At 40.5% G+C, this 24,439-nt stretch overlaps 1 protein-coding gene across 7 annotated transcripts in view; it reads left to right on the forward strand.

Moving 5' to 3' along the window:
* Window positions 1–24,439, forward strand: part of TENM1 (teneurin transmembrane protein 1) — a 1,405,227-nt gene that overhangs the window by 11,978 nt on the left and 1,368,810 nt on the right. The window lies entirely within an intron of this gene.

Genomic DNA, 24,439 nt, shown 5'->3' on the forward strand with positions numbered 1-24,439 from the left:
TGGCTGCCCGGAGCACTAGAGCTGGGGGCACTGTGGCAGTGCTGCCCGGAGCACCGGAGCTAGGGATGCTACAGCTGTACCGCCTGGCCACCCAGTGGTGAGGCTGGGGACTGCGGTGGGGATGTTCTGGTCTCCTGTGGGGCGGGGGATAGAAAGTGAGGGAGAACGGGGGTCAGAAGGGGAGGGGTGGCGGGGCCTTGGGCACAAGGGAAGGGGCCATGGGCTAGCCTCCCCCAACGGCCGGGTCACCTACGCCCATGCCCATCCCTGGCAGATGTTGTTTAACCTATTCTCAAAAACCTCCAATAATGTGGATTTCACAATCTCCCTTGGAAGCCTATTCCAGAGCTAATTATCCTGATCATTAGAACTTTCTTTCTGATAACTAACCTAAATCTCCCTTAACATATTTGAAAACTGTAATCAGGTCCTCCCTTAGTTCTTCCTTGCTCAAAACTAAACATGACCAGTTTTTTTTTTAATCTTTCCTCTGGAGTCAGGTTTTCTAAAGCTTTTATCATTTTTGTTGCACTCCTATTGACTCTCCAGTTAGTCTACATCTTTTCTAAAGTGTAGTGCAGAAATGGACACAGCACTCCAGGAGAGACCTCACCAGTGCCAAGTAGAGCAGGACAATTACTTTCCATGTCTTGCACGTGCTATGCCTCTTAACACACCCCAGAATTATATTAGCCTTTGTTTGCAACTGGATCACATTGTTGACTCATATTCAATTTGTGATCCACTCTAACCCTCAGCTCTTTTTAGTAGTACTGCTACCTACCCAGTTATTTCCCATTTATAATTTGCATTTGATTTTTTGCTTTCTAACTGTGGCACTTTGCACTTGATTTTCACCTTGTTGATTTCAGACCAATGCTCTAATTTGTCAAGGTCATTTTGAATTCTAATTCTGTCCTCCAAAATGTTTGCAACCCTTCCCAGCTTGGTATCATCCCTATTCTCCAAGTTGTTAATGAAAATATTGACTAGTCCTCAAACCAGGACAGACATCTGCGGGACCCCACTATATAAATATAGTAGATAAGCATTTAAAAATGGTCAAAATAAACATTTTAAATGAACTCTCTTAAGCTTGATATTGAAGTTAGGCAAAGTTAATATTAAGATACCAAAACTGCCTTTTATTGTTAGAATGTTGTTGATTAACTGTTAACACACACAGAGCATCCTGCAAAATGACTTTGTTGTTATAACCTCATAATGTAACTTACACCTAAAGCCTGACAATAAATTAAATTGCAGAGGAAAATAGTAATTAATTGCAGCAAATTTTCCTGGTACTTTGGATTGGCTCCAAATATTATTCAAAAATTTTAAGTTGGTCCTGACAGTCTAAGAAAAACCCAAACACCAAAGTTCTGTATGTTTTTGTATCCTAGCTGGGCCATATGATACTTTTATAATTCTAAATGGAACAGATACACGTTTCCAGCAAATCTTGAACTCCTTGCTCATGAAAAATCCCCATTGACTTAATTGGCAACATTGTCTTAATAAGAAATAAAATTAGGTGCTATAAAATTTCTGATTCTATATTCATTCCTTCCTGTGCCCCCAGATTGGTGTTTTTCCACCTTATATTTTTTTCCATTACACACACACTCTCATTTCTTGCCTCTGTTCGGTTCAGGCCATTTCTCCCTTGCTGGACTGAATTGGTACTTCAGAAAGCAGTATGTCTTTTCCAGGGTGTGAAATCAGTGGGCATGCCTGGGGAGCAGGTGCTGCGTCTGAATAGCCAATTAAGATAAGCAGAGGAGAGAGACAAATGCAAGGAAGAGACCAGGATGAGGGCTGTGGCAAGAAAAGCAAAACAAAAAAACAGGGAAGGGAGAAGGTGGGGTAAACAGGGATGGAGGAGAAGCAGGAGCATGAGGACTTGCTCGTTGTATAAGTGCCACTCCAGGGTGAAGGTTACACATTAAATCACTTATCTTAAAAGGTAATGTCATAGTCAGTAAAATCCTACAGAATATTAACTAGCTAAGGATGTGGGGCCAGATGCTGAAATGCTGCTGAGATGCATTCAGTGCAGCTACAGTGGGGAGGGCACATAGGTAGCTTGAACTCATTTTCGCACTCCCCTAGTGCTGGGGCTATTGGGGTGCTGATCTAGTCATGGTTTAAATTAGAGCAACCGGACAGTCTCTTTGACATGTTCAAGCTACCTACGATGCCCATCAAGGGATTGTTCTGGCATCTGGAGAACACTAAGACATAAGAGAGATCTGGTCTTGTCTCTCCCCTGGTGACTCCACATTCAGGGGCTGTTGTGGTGATTCTATGCTATCAGAGGATTCTTCTGTGGCTGAATCCACTGGCTTTGTGCTACTGGAGCAACCAAAAGCCAACACAGAGTGCCAGAGGACCACGGAGTGGAAGCCCAACCTTTTTTCAAATGCCGTGGTGAGAGTGAGTTTTCAGACTTACTCCAAATTCTTGCCTTTTCACAACAGATTCTTATAGTTACTAAAGATCAGCTTCACTTTGAGACCCACACCCAGTGTATGATCAATAACTTCCAGAGCTGTCCTTTTGTTCCATCACTCGAAGATGACTTGAGCTGAAGTGCATCTAGCTATATATTCCTATTTATGTACAGAAAGATCCTGTTTGTACCCACTTACTGCAATACCTCATGTATCCTAGAATATCTCCCTTTACAGAGAAAAGACTATAACTGCAGTGTCTCATATCCTAATATATGGTAATTGTGGCTATAAATCTTGCCCTTTTATGTCAGGCTACTATTACTGGAATTTCAACAATTGCTCAGAATCTTCAGGCCCAGATACAGATCTGATGTCCTTCAGGCCCTATTGACAGAATTCTTTTGCTGGCATGAGATAACCAAAGGGAGGGGGCAGTGTTTCACTTTTCTCACCAAGTTATGGACCTAACTTAGTTAATAGACAATGTTCAGGCAAGCAAGAATCTACCCAATTACAGGGAGATTTATTTTTTTAAATGGTGGCTGAAAAGGAAAATGTGGGAACTATTCACCGGAAATACCACTTGATTCCAAATTTCTAAATGTAGTCTTTTCTTGTGCGAAATTTGTGCACATAATTACTACTTTTGCACATGAGTTTTGTTCTAAAAATGGAGGCTATAATGGCAAATAATTCTCTCTATGCACTTTCCAAGCTACTCCAGTTCAGAAAATAAGACGAAAACACCTGTTGTTGGGCAAAGGAACCTTGTGCAACCTCTGAAAATAAATCCTTTACAAGGATAATGTGACATCCATGATGGTTCAAGGCAAGTAACAAAGAAAGTCTCTCGTTAAATAATTAAATAAAGAAAATAAAGAAAAACCATTGCCAGGAACCAGACTGTTTTTATGGTTTGTTTTAGTGGGAGATGAATGGTAGCAACTAAAATGAGCCTTCTGATGCAGGAGAAAAATCCCCAACATAAAATTGTCATTCCTTCTGCAAAATTCTCTTTAATATTCTTCTTTGAAGTTTGCGATATCTAGTCTTCCTATCTACAGCATTATATAGTAATTGATCATGTTTCATGTAGAATAACTAAGCAGTGCTAGTGGCTTTGATTAGAAAGGATACATTTTTAGCATGTCTGCAATATCAGTAAAAAAGTATGCTGTAAAATGCAGTGATAGAGCAGCGGCCCAGCAATTGAAATGACCCCCTCAGAGCAGCTACCCCTCTGCACACCTGCAGAAATTGCTGGCTTTGTCTCCTAGGTATGTTCTGTGCTTCTCAATTAAGAATCTGTAGCTTGAGTCACACAATGTAGCAGTTGACAAACTCAGACATAACTTTATCTCACAGAGACTGTTGCTTGAATTGATCTCACATACGGCATGCTACTTTGGAAATCTGCAGTTCCTGGCCTACTACTTTGCCAGGTAATTGTTTTTGGCATTAGCATGTAGAATATACAGTTGATTTAAAATATGACAGCTATATAAGCCACAACATTTGCAAAGAGGGACAAAAAATTAAGTTCAACTGAGAGACTCAGACGTATTCTAATGGGCACCCAAAAATGTAAAGCTGGTTCTGACTGACCTTATTCTAGTTCCAGGGACAGCTTTACACCTGCCACAATAAGCAGGTATTGGAAGCTATTGGTCATAGATGCAAATGTAACAGCTGTAAAAAATCCCTCTCAGAACTTGGCATCAAAGTTCCCCAGTTGCCAGTGCCAAACACACCTCAACAAAAAGTACTTAGTGTTATATAGTGATGCTAGAGCACACTACTGTAAAAGGAGAAGCCAAAGAGAAGCACATTAAAGAACTACAAGCAAAAAGATGGAGCTTGATTATTGCTAGAATTTCAGGTATGTGCCAACATGCTTTCAAAATGCATTTAATCTTTTACAGACTTTAAAACGCCATTCAGGGAAGCAAACTCTTTGCATTTTTTTAAGATATTTGAATTTGTAAGAGGGATGAAATGCAGAATTTTGTGCCACTTCAAGGTGTAGGTGTGTGTGTGTGTGAGAGAGAGAGAGAACACACACACACATGCATGCATGCAAAAGTGAGGCATCCAGAGCTTTCGGAGGGAACTTTCCCTTGACCTTTCTGAGGCACCTCATTCATTATTGAAAGCACCTAAAAGATGAAAAGTGACCTCTGCTCAGCAACTTTATATCAGGATACATATGTGCAACTATAAGAGCCGCTTTTATTCTGTGCAGGACTTGGGTTCTTTCGGGTTTGTCAGAAGGTGATGATAAGTGAGTGTTCTCTCTTAAATGCATAGTTAGTGATGGCAATTTATTCATGTTGTTTGAGAGCCAGAAGAGAGAAGGCTGAGATACTGCCCCTGAGGCTTGGAAGGAGAAGAAAAAGGCAGTAATGGCCACAGAAGTGACACTAATTGCCATTGCATCCCTTGGTTTGTTCTTGTGACTCATTTCCCTTGGAGATAAAAGGAAGCAGAGTCGCTGGTACAGAAGAGAGTGGCAATGCTCAGCTTCACTGTGCTGCTTTGCTTGCTTGTCTCACATTTGTTAATGCTAGTCAGTATTTCTCGTATCCTGGAGCACTTTCAAGCGTGCAAATCTCTCTCTTGTTACACTAATGCAGACAATTTTATGTTCTTCCTCCCTCCCGTACCATAGATTAGAAGCTGTTGAGAGAAGTGGCCATCTCTTTGTATGTGTTTACACAGTGCCTAGTAAAATGGGCTCCGAAAGTTGATTGTGGCCTCCTGGTGCCACTGCAGTATAAACATTTAATAATAACTACCTTAGTTAATTTGCTTTTAAAAAACTTCATAACCTCTGCTAGGGAGGTTGTGACAATGCAGCCTGGTCTTCATCAACAAAAACTTTATTAGCATGAACATAACCCAACAGATGCCTACAATTTCCAGTACTGAAAAATCACCAGCAGATGGCAGTTGACTATATGCCACCCTTTGAATTGTTAACCATATCTCATTTGTTTTTGCTACTTGTAACATTTGGTGGTTCTCTCTTTCAGACAGGTTCTTAGCTACTCTGCCTGAAGAAGTCAGAATTTTTGGAGGCAAAGGAATAACAGTAAGAAGGTTTCTTTTTCAAGGCATAGTCTTTTGGAGCAAGCTCCAATTAAAGCAACCAATTCCTCAGAATCACAACTTCCAGCAGTAGGAATTAGATGTCTAGTGATAACCCTTGTGTAAATCATCATTTCCTAAGAGTTACCATATTTTGATGTATGAGAATATAATATGAAATACCAGCTGGTAACGTCTTTTACAGTGACATTGTAGTAGCTTAGACTACTGAATTTAGCATTGACAGTTGTGACCTCCTTCCATTAGATCTTGCCATCTATTTTAACTGACCAAATCTGCCAATATTTGTCTCAGTTCATATGTACAGTATTGTAGTTGGCTGCACTCTAAGATGATTATGACTTTATGTCTGGATGAAATCCATGTTCATTTACTGCTTCCAAATCTGCCAATATTTTGGCACTTTTTTTGTTTGTTAGTTTTTATTTATTTTTTTCTAACCAAAAGTGCACATTATTTTTACAACTCCTCTGGGCACTATGTTCTACTTCTGAACATCTAAATTCTTGATGATTTCTCCACAGTAGTATTTGTATTCCCTAACGTTAGCATGGGGATACCACAGATACCATGTTAAATGCCAAATTTGTAATTAAATTTACCTGAGAAAGTACACTTCAGAATACCTTCGCCCTAGATATAAGATCCTTTCAAAGTTGAGAAGTTATATATTTCATAGCAGCAATTATCAGGGAAAGTATAAGATGAACATGAATCTGTCTTCCTGTTTTTCCTGACAGGAGCAATAGGAGAGCACCATTCAGTTGATTGATGTATCCTCGTAATAACTCTGTGACTCTTCATTTTCCGCAACTCTGCCTCTTTTGGCAGCTGTGGAGTTGTTACTCTCTGAACAACATTTGCACTGTAGGCGTCTGCATTTCAGGGCAGTCTTTACAGGATCTCCCTACAAGAGACCAAAGTGTCAAAATACACTAAAACTGATTTGATTTGTGTGTTTGATTAAGCCCATTGCATTTGTTTTATCATGTCCCAGTAAGCAATCAACCTTGCCTTTGCAGACCACAATTAAAAAAAGAAAATCTAGCATATTTTTCTTTATTTTGTCTGTGCAACAAACAGCTTTGGCCTCTGGGGTCTTTCCATTGTACAACTGTTTTAGGAAAGTAAACATTCTCTGCACACTCATGATTACATCTGCGGTATCCTTTGGCAGATATCCTGGGCCACATCTGGCCCTGTCTTTCTTCAGTTTTACCAATGCTCATCCTTTGGCATATGCTGGCACTGTCTGATTTTCCCTTTGTTCTGTGAGCAGCCTTGTTTCACAACTGGACAGACTCAGTATGCTCAGTACTCTGAGATTTTATCCATTAGTGGCACTGAGCAATTTCCATAGCGCTGTTCAAAGAGAGCTCTTTTTTTCTTTTGTAATCTCTTTAAACATCTGAGCATACGCAATAACACTTTTTTCACACTCCTTCTCTTGTTTGTAAAGTGCCTAGCTAAAGTAGGCTATGTTCATGCATGGGATACCAAGTTACTTTTGTAGTTAAATGCCTCATGCCCTGTATTGCACCAAAAGATGGCTGTGCTGCAGGTTAACAAGAAAATGTATGGGCAGAAATCATGCACTAAGGTCCAGATTCTGAAAAATAATGCTTAGGTGGATAGTCCACTTTTGTATGAAATTTACCATGCCTTCTGAACTTGGGCATTTCCTAACAACCGTCTACTTTAGTAGGTACCCTTTCATTAACCAGGCAAACGTAACATTTTTTAATGGAATGTTGAGTGAGAGAAATTTCATCTATAATGATGTTTCAAAAACAAGTCATCTTTGGCCAACAGTTGCTACTCAGTGGTAGCTGAGATACCTTCATTTACGCCATGCTTTGATTTGCTATTAACAGTGGTATCTTATGTACCAATGTTGTTGGGAAATGTTGTAACGGCTGCATTTTTTAATAGCAAAAACAACAAGGTGGCCTCGTGGCACCTAAGAGACTAACAAATTTATTTGGGCATAAGCTTTCGTGGGCTAAAACCCACTTCATCAGATGCACGGAGTGGAAAATACAATAGAGAGATATAAATACACAGCATATGAAAAGATGGGATTTGCCTTACCAAATGGGGGGGTCAGTGCTAACAAGCCAATTCAATTAAAGTGGAAGTGGGCTATCTGATGAAGTGGGTTTTAGCCCATGAAAGCATATGCCCAAATAAATTCGTGAGTCTCTAAGGTGCCACAAGGACTTCTCATTGTTTTTGTTCATACAGACTAACATGGCTACCACTCTGAAACCTTTTTAATAGCAGTTACTTTACGCCAAATGCCGATGTGGCTTGGAATTAAATGCGTGAGCATAGAACTCCAAATGTTTCATCTCTAATTTACGCCAAGGATTTGGATAATATAGTGCAGTGGCTAAATAGGTTAACAGCATTATTGAGAAGATAAGTATTTTGATATCTATGTTACTCCTTTATTTTCTCCTGCACGATTCCTTTTATTTCCCAGCCTTCATATAAGTAATCACTGGGTTGATGTTACAATGAGTCACATTAGTCACTGAATGTATGTATAGATACTATCAACACAGTGTCTGTCAAACATGACTAATGGTTATACAGCATCTCTCCAATTTAATTTTTTGCTTTTCATTTACATCTTATGGGGTTTTTTAATAACCTTGTATACATTTCCACCTTTAAAAAAATCTGTAAATTATCATTGTTCTATATTTTGTTTTAGATTCTGATCGCATTTGGGATTAACAAAACTAATGATAATATTGTAGTGCATAGTGTCGGGGGGTAGCCATGTTAGTCTGTATCCATAAAAACAATGAGGAGTCCGGTGACACCTTAAAGACTAATAGATTTATTTGGGCATAAGGTTTTGTGGGTAAAAAACTCACTTCTTCAGACGCGTGGAGTGAAAATTACAGATGCAGGCATTATTATACTGACACATGAAGAGAAGGGAGTTACCTTACATAGTAGTGCATGTTGCTTTTTAAATGAAATGGAGCATATAACTTTATATTACCCACTTTTTCAGTGTTACTTGATCTTATTGCTAATCTCTGGGAAGGAATTACTTCTGTTACTATAAAAAGACCTCCCAGTAATCAGGAATTCTTTCATGGGCCATTGTTTAGATGTAGAAATATTGGTCTCTGCGTTATATCATGGCTTATATTTCAGTGATCAGGGGGATGGTTATAGTGTTACTTATCTTATTGTAGTGCCGCAAAGTGACTAAGTAAGAGCTGACAACTGAGTGTGAAATTAATATATGCTCTCTTCAGGTAGTGCTCATTATTGTGGGACATACTAGATGAGAACACACGGTTAGTATCAGGAGACTATGTAATCAAGATCAGAAACAATGTACTAACTAATATTTTACCCTCTTTGTATGGGTGAGAAAGCACCAACACAGTGCAGTGGTACTGAAGTGCCACAACATTTCAGATTTGTTACATGCATAATCACTTGCGGGTGCAAGCCTATACATGTAATCGTTTGCAAGTGCCAACATCAGTTATTGCAGACTGTGGAGTCTGAGCACAAAACCAGACACTGTGATACCTTACGTTTGTCCCTCCAGTCCTCTGCCCCTAATAGAAGGAGTTGATGCAGCATATGGAAGACAGGGTTGGGAGGTGGACAGCACCATGTTAGATGAGTTCGGTCCCAGAGCCCATCTCCTCCTCAGATCCTCTACCTACCATTGGCTGGGCTGGAGGGAGAGGGTGGATTGCTTGGCACTCCTGCCTCCCATTTATTTAAATTCTTCTCAAGCTTTTCAAGGGCCTCTTGTCTCTCTAGGTGCCCCACCCTCCCACTCTTTAGTTGTTCAGGAGCTGTGTTTTTTGCAGGATGCTGTGGGCTGATCAATCACTTGTTATGGGAACAGGAAGGAATTTTTCACAAGAGGCTGGGTTGGCTGAGCTCAGGTGGATTTTTTTTTTTTTTTGGCTTCTTTGCAGCATCCCGGAGGCACAGTTGGGTTGAAAGGAATAAGACTTGAAAGTTTAACACTTCAAAATGTAAACGTGTCAAGCTCATCACAACCTGCCACCAGTGTCCACTGCAGAAGAAAAGATAAAAGGACCAGCTCCCAGAGGTAAATGAGACCTGGGACTTCTCTAGTGGACCTTGTGTCTATAGGAAAAGGGGAGACCTTCAATTCTTGTGGACCAAGGTCCACCTTTGGTACCTTCTCTCTCCCTGCTAGGTGAGGGTAAGAGAATTCAGAAACAAGCTGAGATCCAGGAGTAAGCTGAGAAGGGTCTATCCGGAATTATTGGTTTTATGGTGGAAGCCCTGTAACTCCACCCTGAACCCAATAAAATGCCCTGCTATGTGAGAGGGGGAGACTGGTATAGCATCGCTCACAGTGGGCAGTTGTGTCCTGCTGTTGCAAATCCATCCCTGAGTCTGTCATCCATTCACCTTCCTGTCTGATCCATCTAACCCGAGCTTGAACCCTGACTGCCTCTGTTACACTGGGCAAGTCATCTGACCTCTGTCTGTTTCCACATGCATAACAATAGAGACAGTGCTTGCTTTGCTCAGTGGGATGTTGCAGTGTTTGACTAGTTGATGGCTGGAAAGTGCTTTGAAAATTGAAAATGCTATGGAAGTGTTTTTAAAGTCTTTAAAATGAGATATTTCTGGTGTTTGTGGTCAGGGTTATACTAAAATTGAGAAACCATGAGTAAAATAATAGGGAAGTGTTGTCCTCATGAACTGCTTAGGATGATTTAAGATGACAATAGCTAACTTAAGTAAATAGTGTCATTTAATTTGATAATCCTCATATAATGTTCATATAGTTTGCAGTGTAAGCACAGTATTGAGTAGAATATTAATACCCAGTGTAAGCCTAGAACAATTAGAGTAATTTTTTCAAGTTAAACTTTTGCCAGCTAATGATGTAGGCCAATAAAAAAAAACAAAAAAAACCCTCCGTATCAAAAAATAAATAAATGAAATAGTACAAAACAACTTACAAGTGCAAGGAGATTATGTTCTTAAGAATGTATGAATGTACCATTTGCCGTTCATTATACCCTCTTTGACATAAGAATGAGACTATACATAAAGCATTTCAAGTATTCAAATTCCATGATAATTTATTCATAAGATAAACACTGTAATACAAATGGAAAATGGCCTAAAATTAATCCTCTCTTGTTAGTGAATGTTGTAATGCAAACACAAAACATAATGTTGTATCCTTGTTTCTGACAATCGTACCTCTAGATCACAAAGAATCGGGAATTAGTAAAAGATTGCCGAAGAACTGCTACTTATTATAGGAAACTGTTTCGGCTTTTCATGAAGGTACTGCAAATGCTTTTTCCTAGGACAGAATGTTAAGGACAGTGTGAGATTTGCCATAATGTATAAAATCCAAATGCTGGAATTAAGCTTTGTGGGGATTAAGTTTAATGGTGCAAGGGTGGGTGCATATTCTGTTAGCTAATCTCTTATTTACTTCATAATAAAAATGACCCTCCATTCCCAGATACTACCTCTTCTAGTCAACAGAGGGCAGCAGTTCTGCATTCTTTCATTCGACATTAAAGAATTGTAATCCATATTTCCCCTTGTTTCTGACATTGCTAATAGCAGTTGTCAGTGACTGACAGGATTTATTGTACTTATTACTGTTGTATTTTATTTATTTATTTGTGTTGAGGGCTCCATGGATATCCACCATTGTTATTAATATTAGAGAGTCACTGTAGATGCTTTTAAACAATAACTAAAATATCATTAGTTTCTGCCCAGGGCTTTTATAAAAAAACTGTCTCAAGTAATGGTTCCATATGTAGTCAGTCAGGTCTTCACTGGTTTTTATTCTTGTCAGCACTGAAGAGCCAGTATAGATGCTTCTGCCAAGCAATCTTCTTTCTTTTCTGCCTTCTGCATCAGCAATTGCAAAGTTGAAACATGCTTACTAATAGAATTTTGAAGAGAGAGTTCTAATAAGGAAGGTATTGTCATTTTGATGAACAAGGAGCTATATATGGCTAGATGGGACTGTGACTCTGACTCCAAGCTGCAGCTAAGCTGAGCTCAGAGCAGTTTGGCGGACAGGTGGGAAAAATAGTTGAGACCTTTCCCTTAGAGGCACCCAAGGACTGTTCTGCTCCCCAAGGTAAATTAGAGCAATCCCAGAAGCTGCTGTAACTTAAAACTAGCTCTCAAGTTCTTTGGGTCATTGCAGCAGTCATGAATTTCCCTATTCATCCTGACACACCTCCTTCTTTCACCAGCTCACAGCCTTAGTACACCAGTTCTAAGGTTTTTAACTAACTGCCCATTTCTGAATTCTCTTTACCCACACAACAGGCAATTTCACAACCTCTTGTCTATTTATCCTCTGACCACCATGTTTTTTACTTTTCATTGTTCACATAGTGACCTTTGTTTGAGTGTTCAGTGTTGCTCAGTGGAACAGCTTTCTGAGGTATTGGCACGACTGTGCTAGTAGCCTGCTCAACGAAGTGAACACTGTGCAAGCATGTTGCTGTTGAAGAAAGTAACTAATGGGGTCATTATCTCATTTATCTGGCTAGGAAAGGAAAGTTGATGGGCAGAGAATTGGCCTGTTATAAAGGTTAAGAAATAGACTAAAAATCTGTGCATTGTAGCTATTCTAGCCCCAGTGGGTAATCCACAGCAATTGGAAGCAGATTTGTAATTGCTTTGAAGTGTTTCAATTGAAAGGTTATGTCTCTTTAAACCTGTTCCCCTTTGTCTATGTGTCACGCTTTGTGACAAAATATTCAGTATAGACTGTTGTGAGGACATCTTGACACATTGCTGCAAAACTCCCACTACTTTGGCTACATTTATGCTGCGTACAATTCAGTTCCTAGATTTTAATGCCAAATAACAGATCTCTTTGAATCGTGGCTGTCAGATATGCATGTTAGAAATTGCTTTGAAAAATCTCATTTGGAACTGTGAGGTGACATCAGACTGATTATTTTTAAGTATTACACTAGTTTATCTATAGTGGAAGTGATTAGAATTGCTTTAGCTTTTCCCCTTTTCTTTTCTTCTCTACACTCCTTTTTCTTCCAAAGTTTTGTCTGTGATTGTCACACAGCAGATTTTCAGCTCTTTCATGTTGCCATTCTCCTCGTTCTGTAACTTCCAACTTCTGTATGCTCTTCTTTTCAAATATTTAGAACCAACCAGCAAACAGACAGCTGCACATAAACACTGAGTAGGTCAATATCTGCCTGTGTCAATTACACACATTAATTAGAGTTTTGAGTGCACATATAATTCTGTGTGGAGAGCCTCTAGACAGGAACTTGTAACTTCATATTTGACTCTTACTGGACCTCATCTCTCACCTCTTCTTCTTTACTCCTACAATACAAGAGAAATACGGATATTTTGTTTTTGTCCAAACATTTGTCCGCTTCTCAAATTTATAGAAGCACCACCCTGCAGCTGGGAGTGAATGAGATTTGGGCTTCTTCAGTTAGATAACAATAAATTTTTATTGACAAAACTTTATGGATTTTAAGAAGCAATAAATGTTCAGTAGACTTGCTGTTGAAAGTGAGCTGGAACTTTTATCCAGTTGTATGACTGGGTCAGAAATAAACCGAAACGCTAATAAGACATAAGGCCCTGCTAAGCTATGCTTGCTTCCTCTCAAGACATAATCTTTTGAGATGCTGAGAACCTCTTAAGAGGAGTTGTGTGGGAGTTGAGATTAATTAGTACTTTGATGGCACTCAGCACTTCACAGGTTACAGCACTTTAGTCTATTTGATTATATGTCCTGTGTCTTTGATCCAACACCCATTGAAATCAAAGGGACTTTTTCTGATGACTTCAGTGGGCCTTGGATCAGGTCTCAAATCAGTGGGACATTAATTCCCACTGGGTTACTTTCTAGTTCTCACCAGGTGATGTTTTCTCCTTTCCATTTGTTGGGCCAATGGTGGACTTTGCAGCTCATATGATTAGCCTTCATTTCAAAATAAGAAGTCTGTATGTAAGTTCATTAATGTTTTAACTCTAACATCAAACAGCAATTGAAACCAGTTTTGATACATATTTTTGAATTATACAACTGTTGGTGTGTTCTGAAACCTATTTTCTTAGCCCATGTCAGCAGCTGAGACACGCTGTCTTTTTAAATAATTACTGAGTGGAAATCCCATTCAAACTCTTATTATTGGGCTTCAGATTATGACAGAAGTATACCAAGAGAATGGGGCTAAATTCCATCATAAATCAATCTTTGTGGGAATATCTTGGTGCTAAGTTGCTTAATCTACAAGAACTTCAGTCCAAAACTATCATTTACCCATTTGACAAAGTCGTGTTAGAATATAGCTGTATTTCAAATACATTTCCTACATACTTTTTCACAATATGATTCTTGATATAGCTTGTAGAGCTCTGAACAATTCAATTTTATACAGATTGATTACATTTTCTAAAGGATTTCTACAAGTGATAGCCGCCAGAAGACCACTATATCACTGAAATATTATTAGAGGAAAAGAAATGGGGAGGTAGGTATTAGGATGAGGACATTAGGCTTGAGAAATTCCATAGATATGTGCTAAAGCTATGGGTCTTCCTGTTTTGCCACTTGCTCTGGTAATTATTCTGTTTTAATGTAAGACTTGAAGTTAAAACTGTGTGTTGGAAAAGCATTGTGCGGTATTTATATCAAAGCTTCAAAGTCTGCTTCATTATCAAGGCATGCTTCTGATTTTTTTAAAAATCCTCTTTTATCTTCTCTTTGAAACAAAGCTATTTTTGAAGTATAAAAACAGGTGAGGTATCTTTTGTAACAGATTCATGAAAAGGCAAATGAGGGAGAAGATCTGTAAGATAGATGAAATGCAGGCAAAAGATCATTTGAAATAGTAAAATGAAAAATAATAGAATCGTGCCAGGTTACAGGCACAAACACAAATTACCTATGCTTGGTTTACAGATATCAACAGTCAACAGTAGGTACCATATTTATAATGTATTTTTAGCATTTGTACACATGATGTTGCATTACAGTTAGTTCCTTCAAGTCTTTTGAATGTAAAATCATAAGTTTATACATGACAAAGGAACATGGAACTGAAATAAAAAAATCTTTTATATTACACTTGATTCAAATTCTAGAGTTTGTGTAAACTTTGAAGTCTGTTCTATCATGGAAAAAGAAATTTACAGAAACAAATCCTGCCCATTAATTCTTATTAGGAGAAACTGTACATGCTTAAAATCTCCAAATATCAGTATTAGGAACTGGATCCCTTTTTGTACCTACAGTTACTATTCTTTGTATCCAAAACCTTTTACAGTGGTCCAGCTGTATGCTGAGCCTCAAAACTACGGAGATCACACAGTTGTGTTTTACAGTAAGTGAGGACCATTACTATTGCTTATCTTAGTAACGATGACCACGGTCAAGGGGAAACCTCTACTTTGCATCTTTTAGATAGGAACCAAATTTTGTATTAGAAGTCTTAACAGGTCCTTCTTCTATAGATATGCATGTGGGAGTGTCTGGTAAGAAAGGGGAACCCTGACTAAACAGAATATTTCCAGGGAATCCACCTTAATAATTCTTGATTTATTGCTGCTGCTTGTCTGACTTTGCAGCTGTTACTTTTGCAGTAATGGAGACTGTTGTGTTCATTCTCTCGTCTGCTAATCTTGCCATATAATTTCTGGATTATCCAAGGCTAGAGACAGCCTCTTCTGTAATTATTTGAAAGGCAAGGACAATTCCAGATTTAACAGCTGGTTAATCAGCTAGTACAAAATAGCGACTACAAAGCATTTTGCATTCTAGTAATATAATAGTGTGAAGTAATATTTCAGTGTAGCTCAACAATCCTGATTCCTTAATGTCCATTTATTCCTTAGGCCTATATTAAAAAAGCCAGTGAGAGTGTGATGTGGACACCTGTCCATTAAGAACAACAGGCTTCAGACAAGCAGTTGTGTACAGAACCTAAAGTGATGAGAGGAACATAAGGGGGAAATTTGTTTCAGGAACACAGGCCCTGTTTATACTCTGATTGAAACCATGCTATCACTGTAGTGTTTAAGCGTGGATGTTGCTAGCTGGGTCCCATTGTGGCCTCCTAAATGTGGTATTTTTATGTTTCTGATCACAATATTTTAGCACAATTATTGCTAGCAGCTTTCTAGCATATTTTCTGTCACCGGTGTAGAGGAGGATTTAACCTAGTGGGTGGTTTCTAGCATAGTGTGAGAATATTATTTTCATTTTGGAGGCAAGGGAGGGCACAGTCACGGGCTTTACAGGCCCCAAAGTTTGGCGACGGAAATAGTCACGAGTTTAAATTAAGTTGATTAAGTGATGACCAAGCCTGTTGTATAGGAGCAGAAAAATGCCATCTCTAAAGTAGGGAAATTGTCATTTCAAGTCCAACAAGAGTTGTCACAAACTAACAGAATCACACCACCAATGTGGTTTTCTTTTTGCTTTTAATTTAAAGTTAATTTTTGGATGCAGATTTTCAACCATCGCTCATTCGTGTATTGTTTCATTTGATTTGAACTGGGAACTGCAAGTTGTTAGATACAGGGATTGAAAACATTATCTAATTTCACTGCAATGTCTGTAATGATGTTACTTTGTGACTTCTCCAAGAAATATCTTTTAATGAATCTCCACTGAGATCCCCACATACCACTTAATGGGATGGAGAATGAAAGAATTTCACTATTAGAGCTGGACTAAATGAGGGTACTGTGTATTTCTACGCTATGGATAGTCCTTGTACTTACAGTGCAGATCTCTGAAAGGAAGCATCTTTTTAACTTGTAATGGCAGGTTTCTTAGCCTAGACTTATAATTTAGCCTGTACAGTTATGTGGACAACTGGTTGTGCCTGCAGATGTAGGGGGGTGTGTGAGCACAAATGTATTCTGCATATAAAAATGGTGGTAGAGATTTCACATTTGTGGGTGTAATAAATTGTGTATTCAAAAGTGGACACGAAAAATTGAGACTTTTAAACTGAGCTGAAATGTGCACCTCATGTCACTGTGGGGGAGAACTGCTAAGAGACATTAGTATAGCCTCAAAATGTACTGTAACCTATCACTACGTTTTGATATTTTGCTGGGGAATATCCTCAGGCTTTTTAATTTTAAAAAAACCCAGCATAATGTTGTCAAGGACTAATAATGGGGAGGAAGAACATTAAATAAAATCTGTTCTGAGATGTAACTAGCCCAGAGCACGTTAGCTATCAAGTCCTCTATTCAGAACTCTGCTGACGTCTTTAATTACACCCTCAGTAATGTTAATTTTAATGCATACTTGAGAATGTGATAAAAATAAACTAAAGAAGATTATTTGTAGCTGTATTTTCATGGCTGAAATTGAGCTGAGACTTAAAATGAAACTGTATGAAACAGTGGAAGATGTGCTGTAGGGATCAAGCCTGCAAGTTACCTCAATGGGACCTACTAGTAATTTTGTGTGTCCTGGAGCCAGGACAAAAACTGTGTACTCTCTAGTGCCATGGTGGGCAGCATGCGGGCCACACGCGGCTCATCAGTGTAATCCACCGGCGGGCCACAAGACAGTTTGTTTACATTGACTGTCCACAGGCACAGCCACAGAGAACTCCCAGTGGCCGCAGTTCACCATTCCTGGCCAATGGGAGCTGCGGGAAGCGTCGGCCAGCACGTCCCTGCAGCCTATGCCACTTCCCCCAGCTCCCATTGGCCGTTAATGGTGAACTGAGGCCATTGGGAGTTGCGGGCGGCCGTGCCTGAGGACATTCAATGTAAACAAACTGTCTCATGGCCCACCAGTGGATTACCTGGATGGGACGCAGCCCACTGGTAACCGGTTGCCCACCACTGCTCTAGTGACATGGGACTTGAATATATTTTTAAAAATTAATTGTATTCGAGCCATATGTTTACTAAAACCAAATTATACAGTCCTTGTTGCCAAGAATCTATCATCTTTGCTGTCATATCAGTTGAGCATGACTCATTCTAAGGTCCATGCTGCTTATTTTTGCAGATCCCTAACTACCTTCAATTTGCCATAAAAAAGTGGCTGTACAAGTACAATTTACAACATGTTGACTATTACTTAGTTACTTAGTCCATCCCGTGCTTTGCTGCACATTGGACTACCCACATTTGCCATCCTTGCTTCTCAACTGCTCTTCTCTCCAAATCTTCCTGTTTCATGTTGTGGTGCTTGATGTAGTTCAGAACTGTTCATTTCCATGTTATTCATAGTCTTCCTCTCTTTCTTTTTGTGTTTTCTGGCTTCCATTCAAGGGTGGTATTTGGCAAGGGTTCTTCTTCCATTCTCAGAGCATGTCCCAGCCACTGATGTCTTCTTTTGTAGATTATTTGTGGGAGGGTGCCTCATCCAGTAATTTTTTGATTTCTTCATTTGTCTTCCTATCTCTATATGTTATTCCCAATATTATTCTCAGACATTTGTGATGAAATGCATCCAGTTGACTATGCTGGACCTATGTTTTGTTGACTTCAAGTTGTTCCCATTTACATTATCCATTTTGTCTGGAGCATGAGTAGAAAGTAGGTCATCTAATGAAGGGTGAATCACAGGAATCAGAGGTGTGGTTAGGTGCTTCTGCAAACATAGACCAGAAGTAAAGTAAAGACAGGATTTTTTGTGAGAATTTCAATATTTCCTTTTTCTTGTTGGATAGGACATACTAGGATGAGCCCTAGTTTTTCCAGGGTAGCAGCCAGACTCAATATTTTATAAGAGAGCCAAAGCCACCTAAGATTTTTTTTTAAGCGAAAATAACTAAAAGCTAAGGTTCCTGAAGCATAAATGAGAGCAGAACAGAGTCCCCTAGTGGCAAGGAGGGTAAGCAAATGGCCATTTGGTTTAATTCCTCTCTAAAGACTGTTCCTTGTGGGCTTAACAAATTGTACTTGAATACTCTGGCTTCTATTCATTTCAATACAACAAAATGCCAACAGGAAAAAAATAGTTCCAATAAGATTAGAATATTGGAGGTGTCCAGTGAATTAAATAATCAGAATAATCTAGTCCATTATAGTATCAAGTTCTGCAGAAACCTTGGAGTTAAATCATTCCTATCCCAGTCCCCTTTTTTCAGCAGTTGTACCAGAAACGCACGATGACATGTGACCAGTAGGGTGACTGGAAAAAAAACTGGTCAAATCTATACTGCAGACAAATGTTTTCTTCAGTCAGTCATGGTAACAATAGCGTCTCACTACCAGAAAAGACATATTTCTTTGACACATGTAATTCTGTGTTTGTTATGAATGCAGCATATCTGACATGCAGATTTATAAGATAAATATATATCATTTGTGGATTTTTTTGTAGTACAATATCCATTTGTAAATTAGAAAAACCCAAACTTCCTAATATATGTATTAAATATGAGGGAGAGACTAAAAAATAGTCACATGGGAATGTTGCTTTGCGATGCCCTCAGATAGCCAGAAGGAAAGGGAAGCCAAGCAAAACTGCTTTAAAATGCATATATTTAAAATGTATGTGATCATCTTAGCACTTGACTGACTAAAACCGCACTATGAAAAACAAATCCATAAGCTAGGCTTAGGTCACCAAGTGTAAATGCTTCACATTATTACGCTCTCTCTCTCTCTCTCTCGGGATTGGGGGAGCTTCTGAGAGTGAGGTTGTTTATGTGCTGTGTGCAGTAGCTGAGTTTCTGCTAGTCTGTGTTTGTTTATATTTTATTACGTGCTGTTTCTTTGTTTTAAGGATGTTGGTTCCCCCCCTCCCCTTAGGAGGGGTGGGGGAGTTTTCTCCATGGACTCCACTTCAAATGGGTTTGGTGATTTGAACTGCAAGCGTGGGGTTTGGTGTGTGATTGCTGTCTCCTGCACCGGGGAAGATGTGTTGTTGTTGAGTGTAGGTAAGCTTATTGGCTGTGCTAATATAAAAACTGCTTCTCAAATGAATAAATCTGTGGTGGTTTTCCTGGCCCAAGAGCAGTTCGTGAATCATTTGCTATGGGAGGGACTGTGGGTCAAGGAGTCTTTTATTCAAGTTGTGTCCCTTGTTTACTCCTGCTTCTAAAGTGTGTGTTTTTTTGTTTTTTTTTTTTTTTTACAGTGCATGCCCCCTGCCTCCCCCTTCACAATGAGACACTAGTGTCTGATCTCTCTGATTACAGGAAGGTAGTTTCTGCTGTTAGGATGATTTCATTAGGCTGCTAGAACCCAGTGTAAGGTATGTTATGTTGTTTTGGCACCAGGCTTTATGTGGCTTTAAATAACCCTGAACAGCCTTTGAACCTGGTTTTAAAGGACCGCATCGATAGGTCAGATTATGTAGCGTTTGCTACTTCTGAAAATGTGTTGTGTAGTGAACCTGGTCATTTGAGGGGTTCCTGCCCACACATTGCTGGCTCGAGGGTCCCTGGTAAGTATGTGGGACCCAAGGATAGTAGGGGTGAGGGGCTGGGACATCAAGGGACCAGCAGGAGGCAGAGCATGTGTCAGATATCTCAAGATGTAACTTCCAGCTAACAGAGGGATCAATCATGCTCCTGAGCATGCATGGGGTGGGGGGAATTGTCCCTAGTGGGCAGTGTGGGAATGGGATGGAAGAATTGAACTGGAGGAATAGGTGCCTGATTGAAGGGAAACTACAGAGATAATTGCTTACTGTGGAGGGGGTGCTGAGGATGTACAATTCTAATTTTTGCAACTGCAGAGGCTTTTTAACAGCTATTTGACTATATAGTAATCCTCCAGTAAATGGATGGAATTGTAAATGCTGTCAGAATAATTGACTGTCTATCAAGAATAAAAAATGAATAGTATCATTTGCTATTCACACTTTTCTAATCAGAATTAAATGAATTCATCCAAGTCTACAGTTTCCATGGAGTCAAAAGGGGAATAATAAGAGCCAGAGATGGGAACTTATTAATGCAATGACACATCCATAAAATATCTATATTTAAACTACTGGCCTTTGTGTGTGATGGAACTTCAGGTTAGATATGGCAAGTTAGTTTGGAAACAAACACACTGCTCTTCTGACTGGGACCCTTCTGAGGGCTAGTAGGAGGAATAAATACCAGACTTTGGCCTGGTCTACACTGCGTGTTTAAACCGAATTTAGCAGCGTTAAACCGATTTAACCCTCCACCTGTCCACACAACGAAGCCCTTTATATCGATATAAAGGGCTCTTTAAACTGGTTTCTGTACTCCTCCCCGACGAGAGGAGTAGCGCCGAAATCGGTATTGCCATGTTGGATTAGGGTTAGTGTGGCCACAAATCAACGATATTGGACTCTGGGCGGTATCCCACAGTGCACCATTGTGACCGCTCTGGAAAGCAATCTGAACTCGGATGCATTGGCCAGGTATACAGGAAAAGCCCCGCGAACTTTTGAATTTCATTTCCTGTTCGCCCAGTGTGGAGCTCTGATCAGCACGGGTGGCCATGCAGTCCCAAATCCAAAAAGAGCTCCAGCATGGACCGTAGGGGAGATACTGGATCTGATCGCTGTATGGGGAGACAAATCTGTTCCATCAGAGCTCCATTACAGAAGATGAAATGCCAAAGCATTTGAAAAAAATCTCCAGGCTATGATATAAGAGTCCACAGCACGGTGCTGTGTGACAAGCGTAATGGAAAGCCAAAGAATCAAATGGACGCTCATGGAGAGAGGGAGGGGGTACTGAGGACTCCAGCTATCCCACAGTCCCCGCAGTCTATGAAAAGCATTTGCATTCTTGGCTGAGGTCCCAATGCCTGTAGGGTCAAACACATTGTCCGGGGTGGTTCAGGGTATATCTTGTCAATTTACCCCCCTCCCCCCCATGAAAGAAAAGGGAAAAAAATCGTTTCTTGACTTTTTTCAATGTCACCGTATGTCTACTGCATGCTGCTGGTAGACGCGGTGCCGTGGCACTGAACAGCAGCATCCTCTCCCCTCCCTTCCCCGGTGGCAGACGGTACAGTGCAGAATGACTGGTAACCGTCCTCGTCGTCATCCTGTGAGTGCTCCTAGCTGGCCTCCGATGAGGTTGGCTGGGGGCGCCTGGGTAAAAACAGGAATGACTCCAAGTCATTCCTGGCAGATGGTACAGAATGGCTGGTAACCATCTTCATCATAGCAACTGAGGGCTGAGATCCATCAGCCCCCCCCTTTCATGTCTAAAGAAAAGATTCTGTACTGCCTGGACTATCATAGCAGCTGGAGGCTGCCTCCCCCTCATCTTATCTCACTAAAAATCAGCGTTTCTTATTCCTGCATTCGGTATTACTTCATCACACAAATGGGGGGACACTGCAATGGTAGCCCAGGAGGGTTGTGGAAGGAGGGAAGCAATGGGTGGGGTTGTTGCAGTGGCACCCCCTAGAATGGCATGCAGTTCTTCATTTCTGTGGGATCTGACACTGAGCAGCTGTGCTCTCTGGTTCTCTGGTACACTGGTTCTCTAGTACACTTGCCCCATATTCTAGGCAGGACTGACTCTATTTTTAGATAAAACATAAAGGAGGGAATGACCCGGGGAGTCATTCCCATTTTTGTCTTTGCGCCCCCGGCTGACCTTAGCGAAGACCAGCCAGGAGCACCCATGACAGCAGCAGATGGTACAGAAAGACTGATAACCGTCATCTCATCGCCAATTTACAGTGGCATGGCAGACAGTACAGAATGACTGATAACTGTCTCTGCTACCTTGCAAAGGCAAATGAGTGCTGCTGTGTAGCGCTGCAGTACCGCCTCTGTCAGTGGCATCCAGTACACACACGGTGACAGTGACAAAAGGCAAAATGGGCTCCATGGTTGCCATGCTATGGCGTCTGCCAGAGCAATCCAGGGAAAAAGGATGCAAAATGATTGTCTGCCGTTGCTTTCACGGAGGAAGGAATGAGTGACGACATTTACCCAGAATCACCCGCGACACTGTTTTTGCACCATCATGCATTGGGATCTCAACCCAGAATTCCAATGGGCCGGGGAGACTGCGGGAACTATGGGATAGCTACAGGATAACTACCCACAGTGCAACGTTCCAGAAATCGATGCTAGCCTTGGTACATGGACACACACCGCCAAATTTTTGTGCTTTGTGTGGCCGCGTGCAGTTGACTTTATACAATCTGTTTTACAAAACCGGTTTATGTAAAATCAGAATAATCCTATAGTGTAGACGTACCCTTAGTCTGTCATACTTTGTAAAATAAAGCAGTGCTGTTTTACATGTGGTTGTAAATGCTAGCTTTGTGGAGATTTGCAAAGAGCAATTACTATTGCAAGAATATAAAGAGTTGCTGAATTACTTACTCAGTTCTAAATCAGATCTAAAATGAATATTGGGTGAAGAATGACCTTTAAGCCTACTGTGGGCTCTACTGAGATTCATCTTAGAATTTTCAGTTGATCCACGCATTCACTGGATGAGCCAACATATTGCAGTGAAGGATGATGTATCATTCATCAGTGTCACTAGTGATGGTGTCCTGACATGTCTTACACTCATAAGTAATGTTTTCTAGACAGGAACTCTAATGTTACCTGGGTGTTTGGAGCCTATGCAGCAGGTCTCTTGTTTGTTTGTAATATTCACGTGGATTCAAGTGCTGGCGAAGCCTTTCAATTACATGTATTAGTATGCACTTAACAATTTATGAACACGATTATCCAATGCCTGGGTGCAATGGTCTGTCTCACTCCTAGACATTCCTGATTTGCTGGATGGTCTCTGATCCACAGCCTATGAGGCAATAGCTGGCATGAACAAAAGGGATGGGGGATCATTGTTGTGAAAGAGATTGTCCTTGCCATATTTCCATGGGGAAAAAGGATGCTGGGGCCTCTTAAGTGGTCCTTAGTCCCTTCTGGAAACTAGTATTGCAGACCCCCATCAGTCTTCCTGTCCCTCCCCCAGCCATCTGTGCCAAAGGAGAATGCACTCCATCTAGGGCAGAAACTGCACCACCAGCACCCATAGCTGCTTCACGGTGGGGTGGAGCAGCATAGCTGGGAGCCTTTACAGCTACTGCAACATCCAAAGTGATGTTTGTCTTCTCATGGGGCGGGGGGTAAGCAGCAGATGGCCTCTGGCAGCACAGGAGGCAGTAGTTCCCTCCTTTAGGCAGAGAAATGACCAGCTGTGTAGTAGTGGGGGCAGAAACGGGAACACAATCCTGGGAGGCCTCTGACATTGAAAGGTGACATGGAGGGGGGCGGGATTTGTGGTGAAGAAGGTGGTGATTTTCGGTCAGAGTTGTCGAGGAGTCATAATGTCCATGGGATTGCTGCGGGGAGTGAGGAAAGAGGGTATTTGGGGGGGGAAGAGGATGAATCAGGGAGGAGCGTTGGCTACTGAGGGAGAGTGATGGAAAGGGGGCACGTCCGCTTGGAAGGAGATTATAGTGAGTTGTTGGGAAGTTTTATACACACTGAGAAATATTTCATAAAATGTGAGAATAACTGAATTATCCCATGATCTTATTTTTGTAATAATCCTGGTCTAATCAGCCATCTATTTCCCTCACTTATTGTAGCACTTACATGTTGGGGTGTGTCTACCATATACATGTACCAAGCACTTCTGCTTACTGAGGTATTTGTCTGAGGCAGTGTGTGTGGATGGAGAGGGGCTTTGTGCCCAGATGCCCAGGTGGGAATATTATGTTTTGTTTTTCTTTAATTTACAGTGGTTGCTGATACTTATTTATCTGAGGGTTTTTGTTGGGAGCAAGTTGGGATCTATTTAGGTATCTGAGTTGCAAAGATGTCTGGAGGTTTGTGTGATGGGCACAGCAGATGCAGTATAAATAAATAGGCAAAGCACAAAATGTTAGTCATGTTTTCACACAGGAGCACAAAAGAGGGG

Source organism: Gopherus evgoodei, chromosome 9 (genome assembly GCF_007399415.2).
Source record: "Gopherus evgoodei ecotype Sinaloan lineage chromosome 9, rGopEvg1_v1.p, whole genome shotgun sequence".
In the NCBI taxonomy this organism is placed as follows: domain Eukaryota; kingdom Metazoa; phylum Chordata; order Testudines; family Testudinidae; genus Gopherus; species Gopherus evgoodei.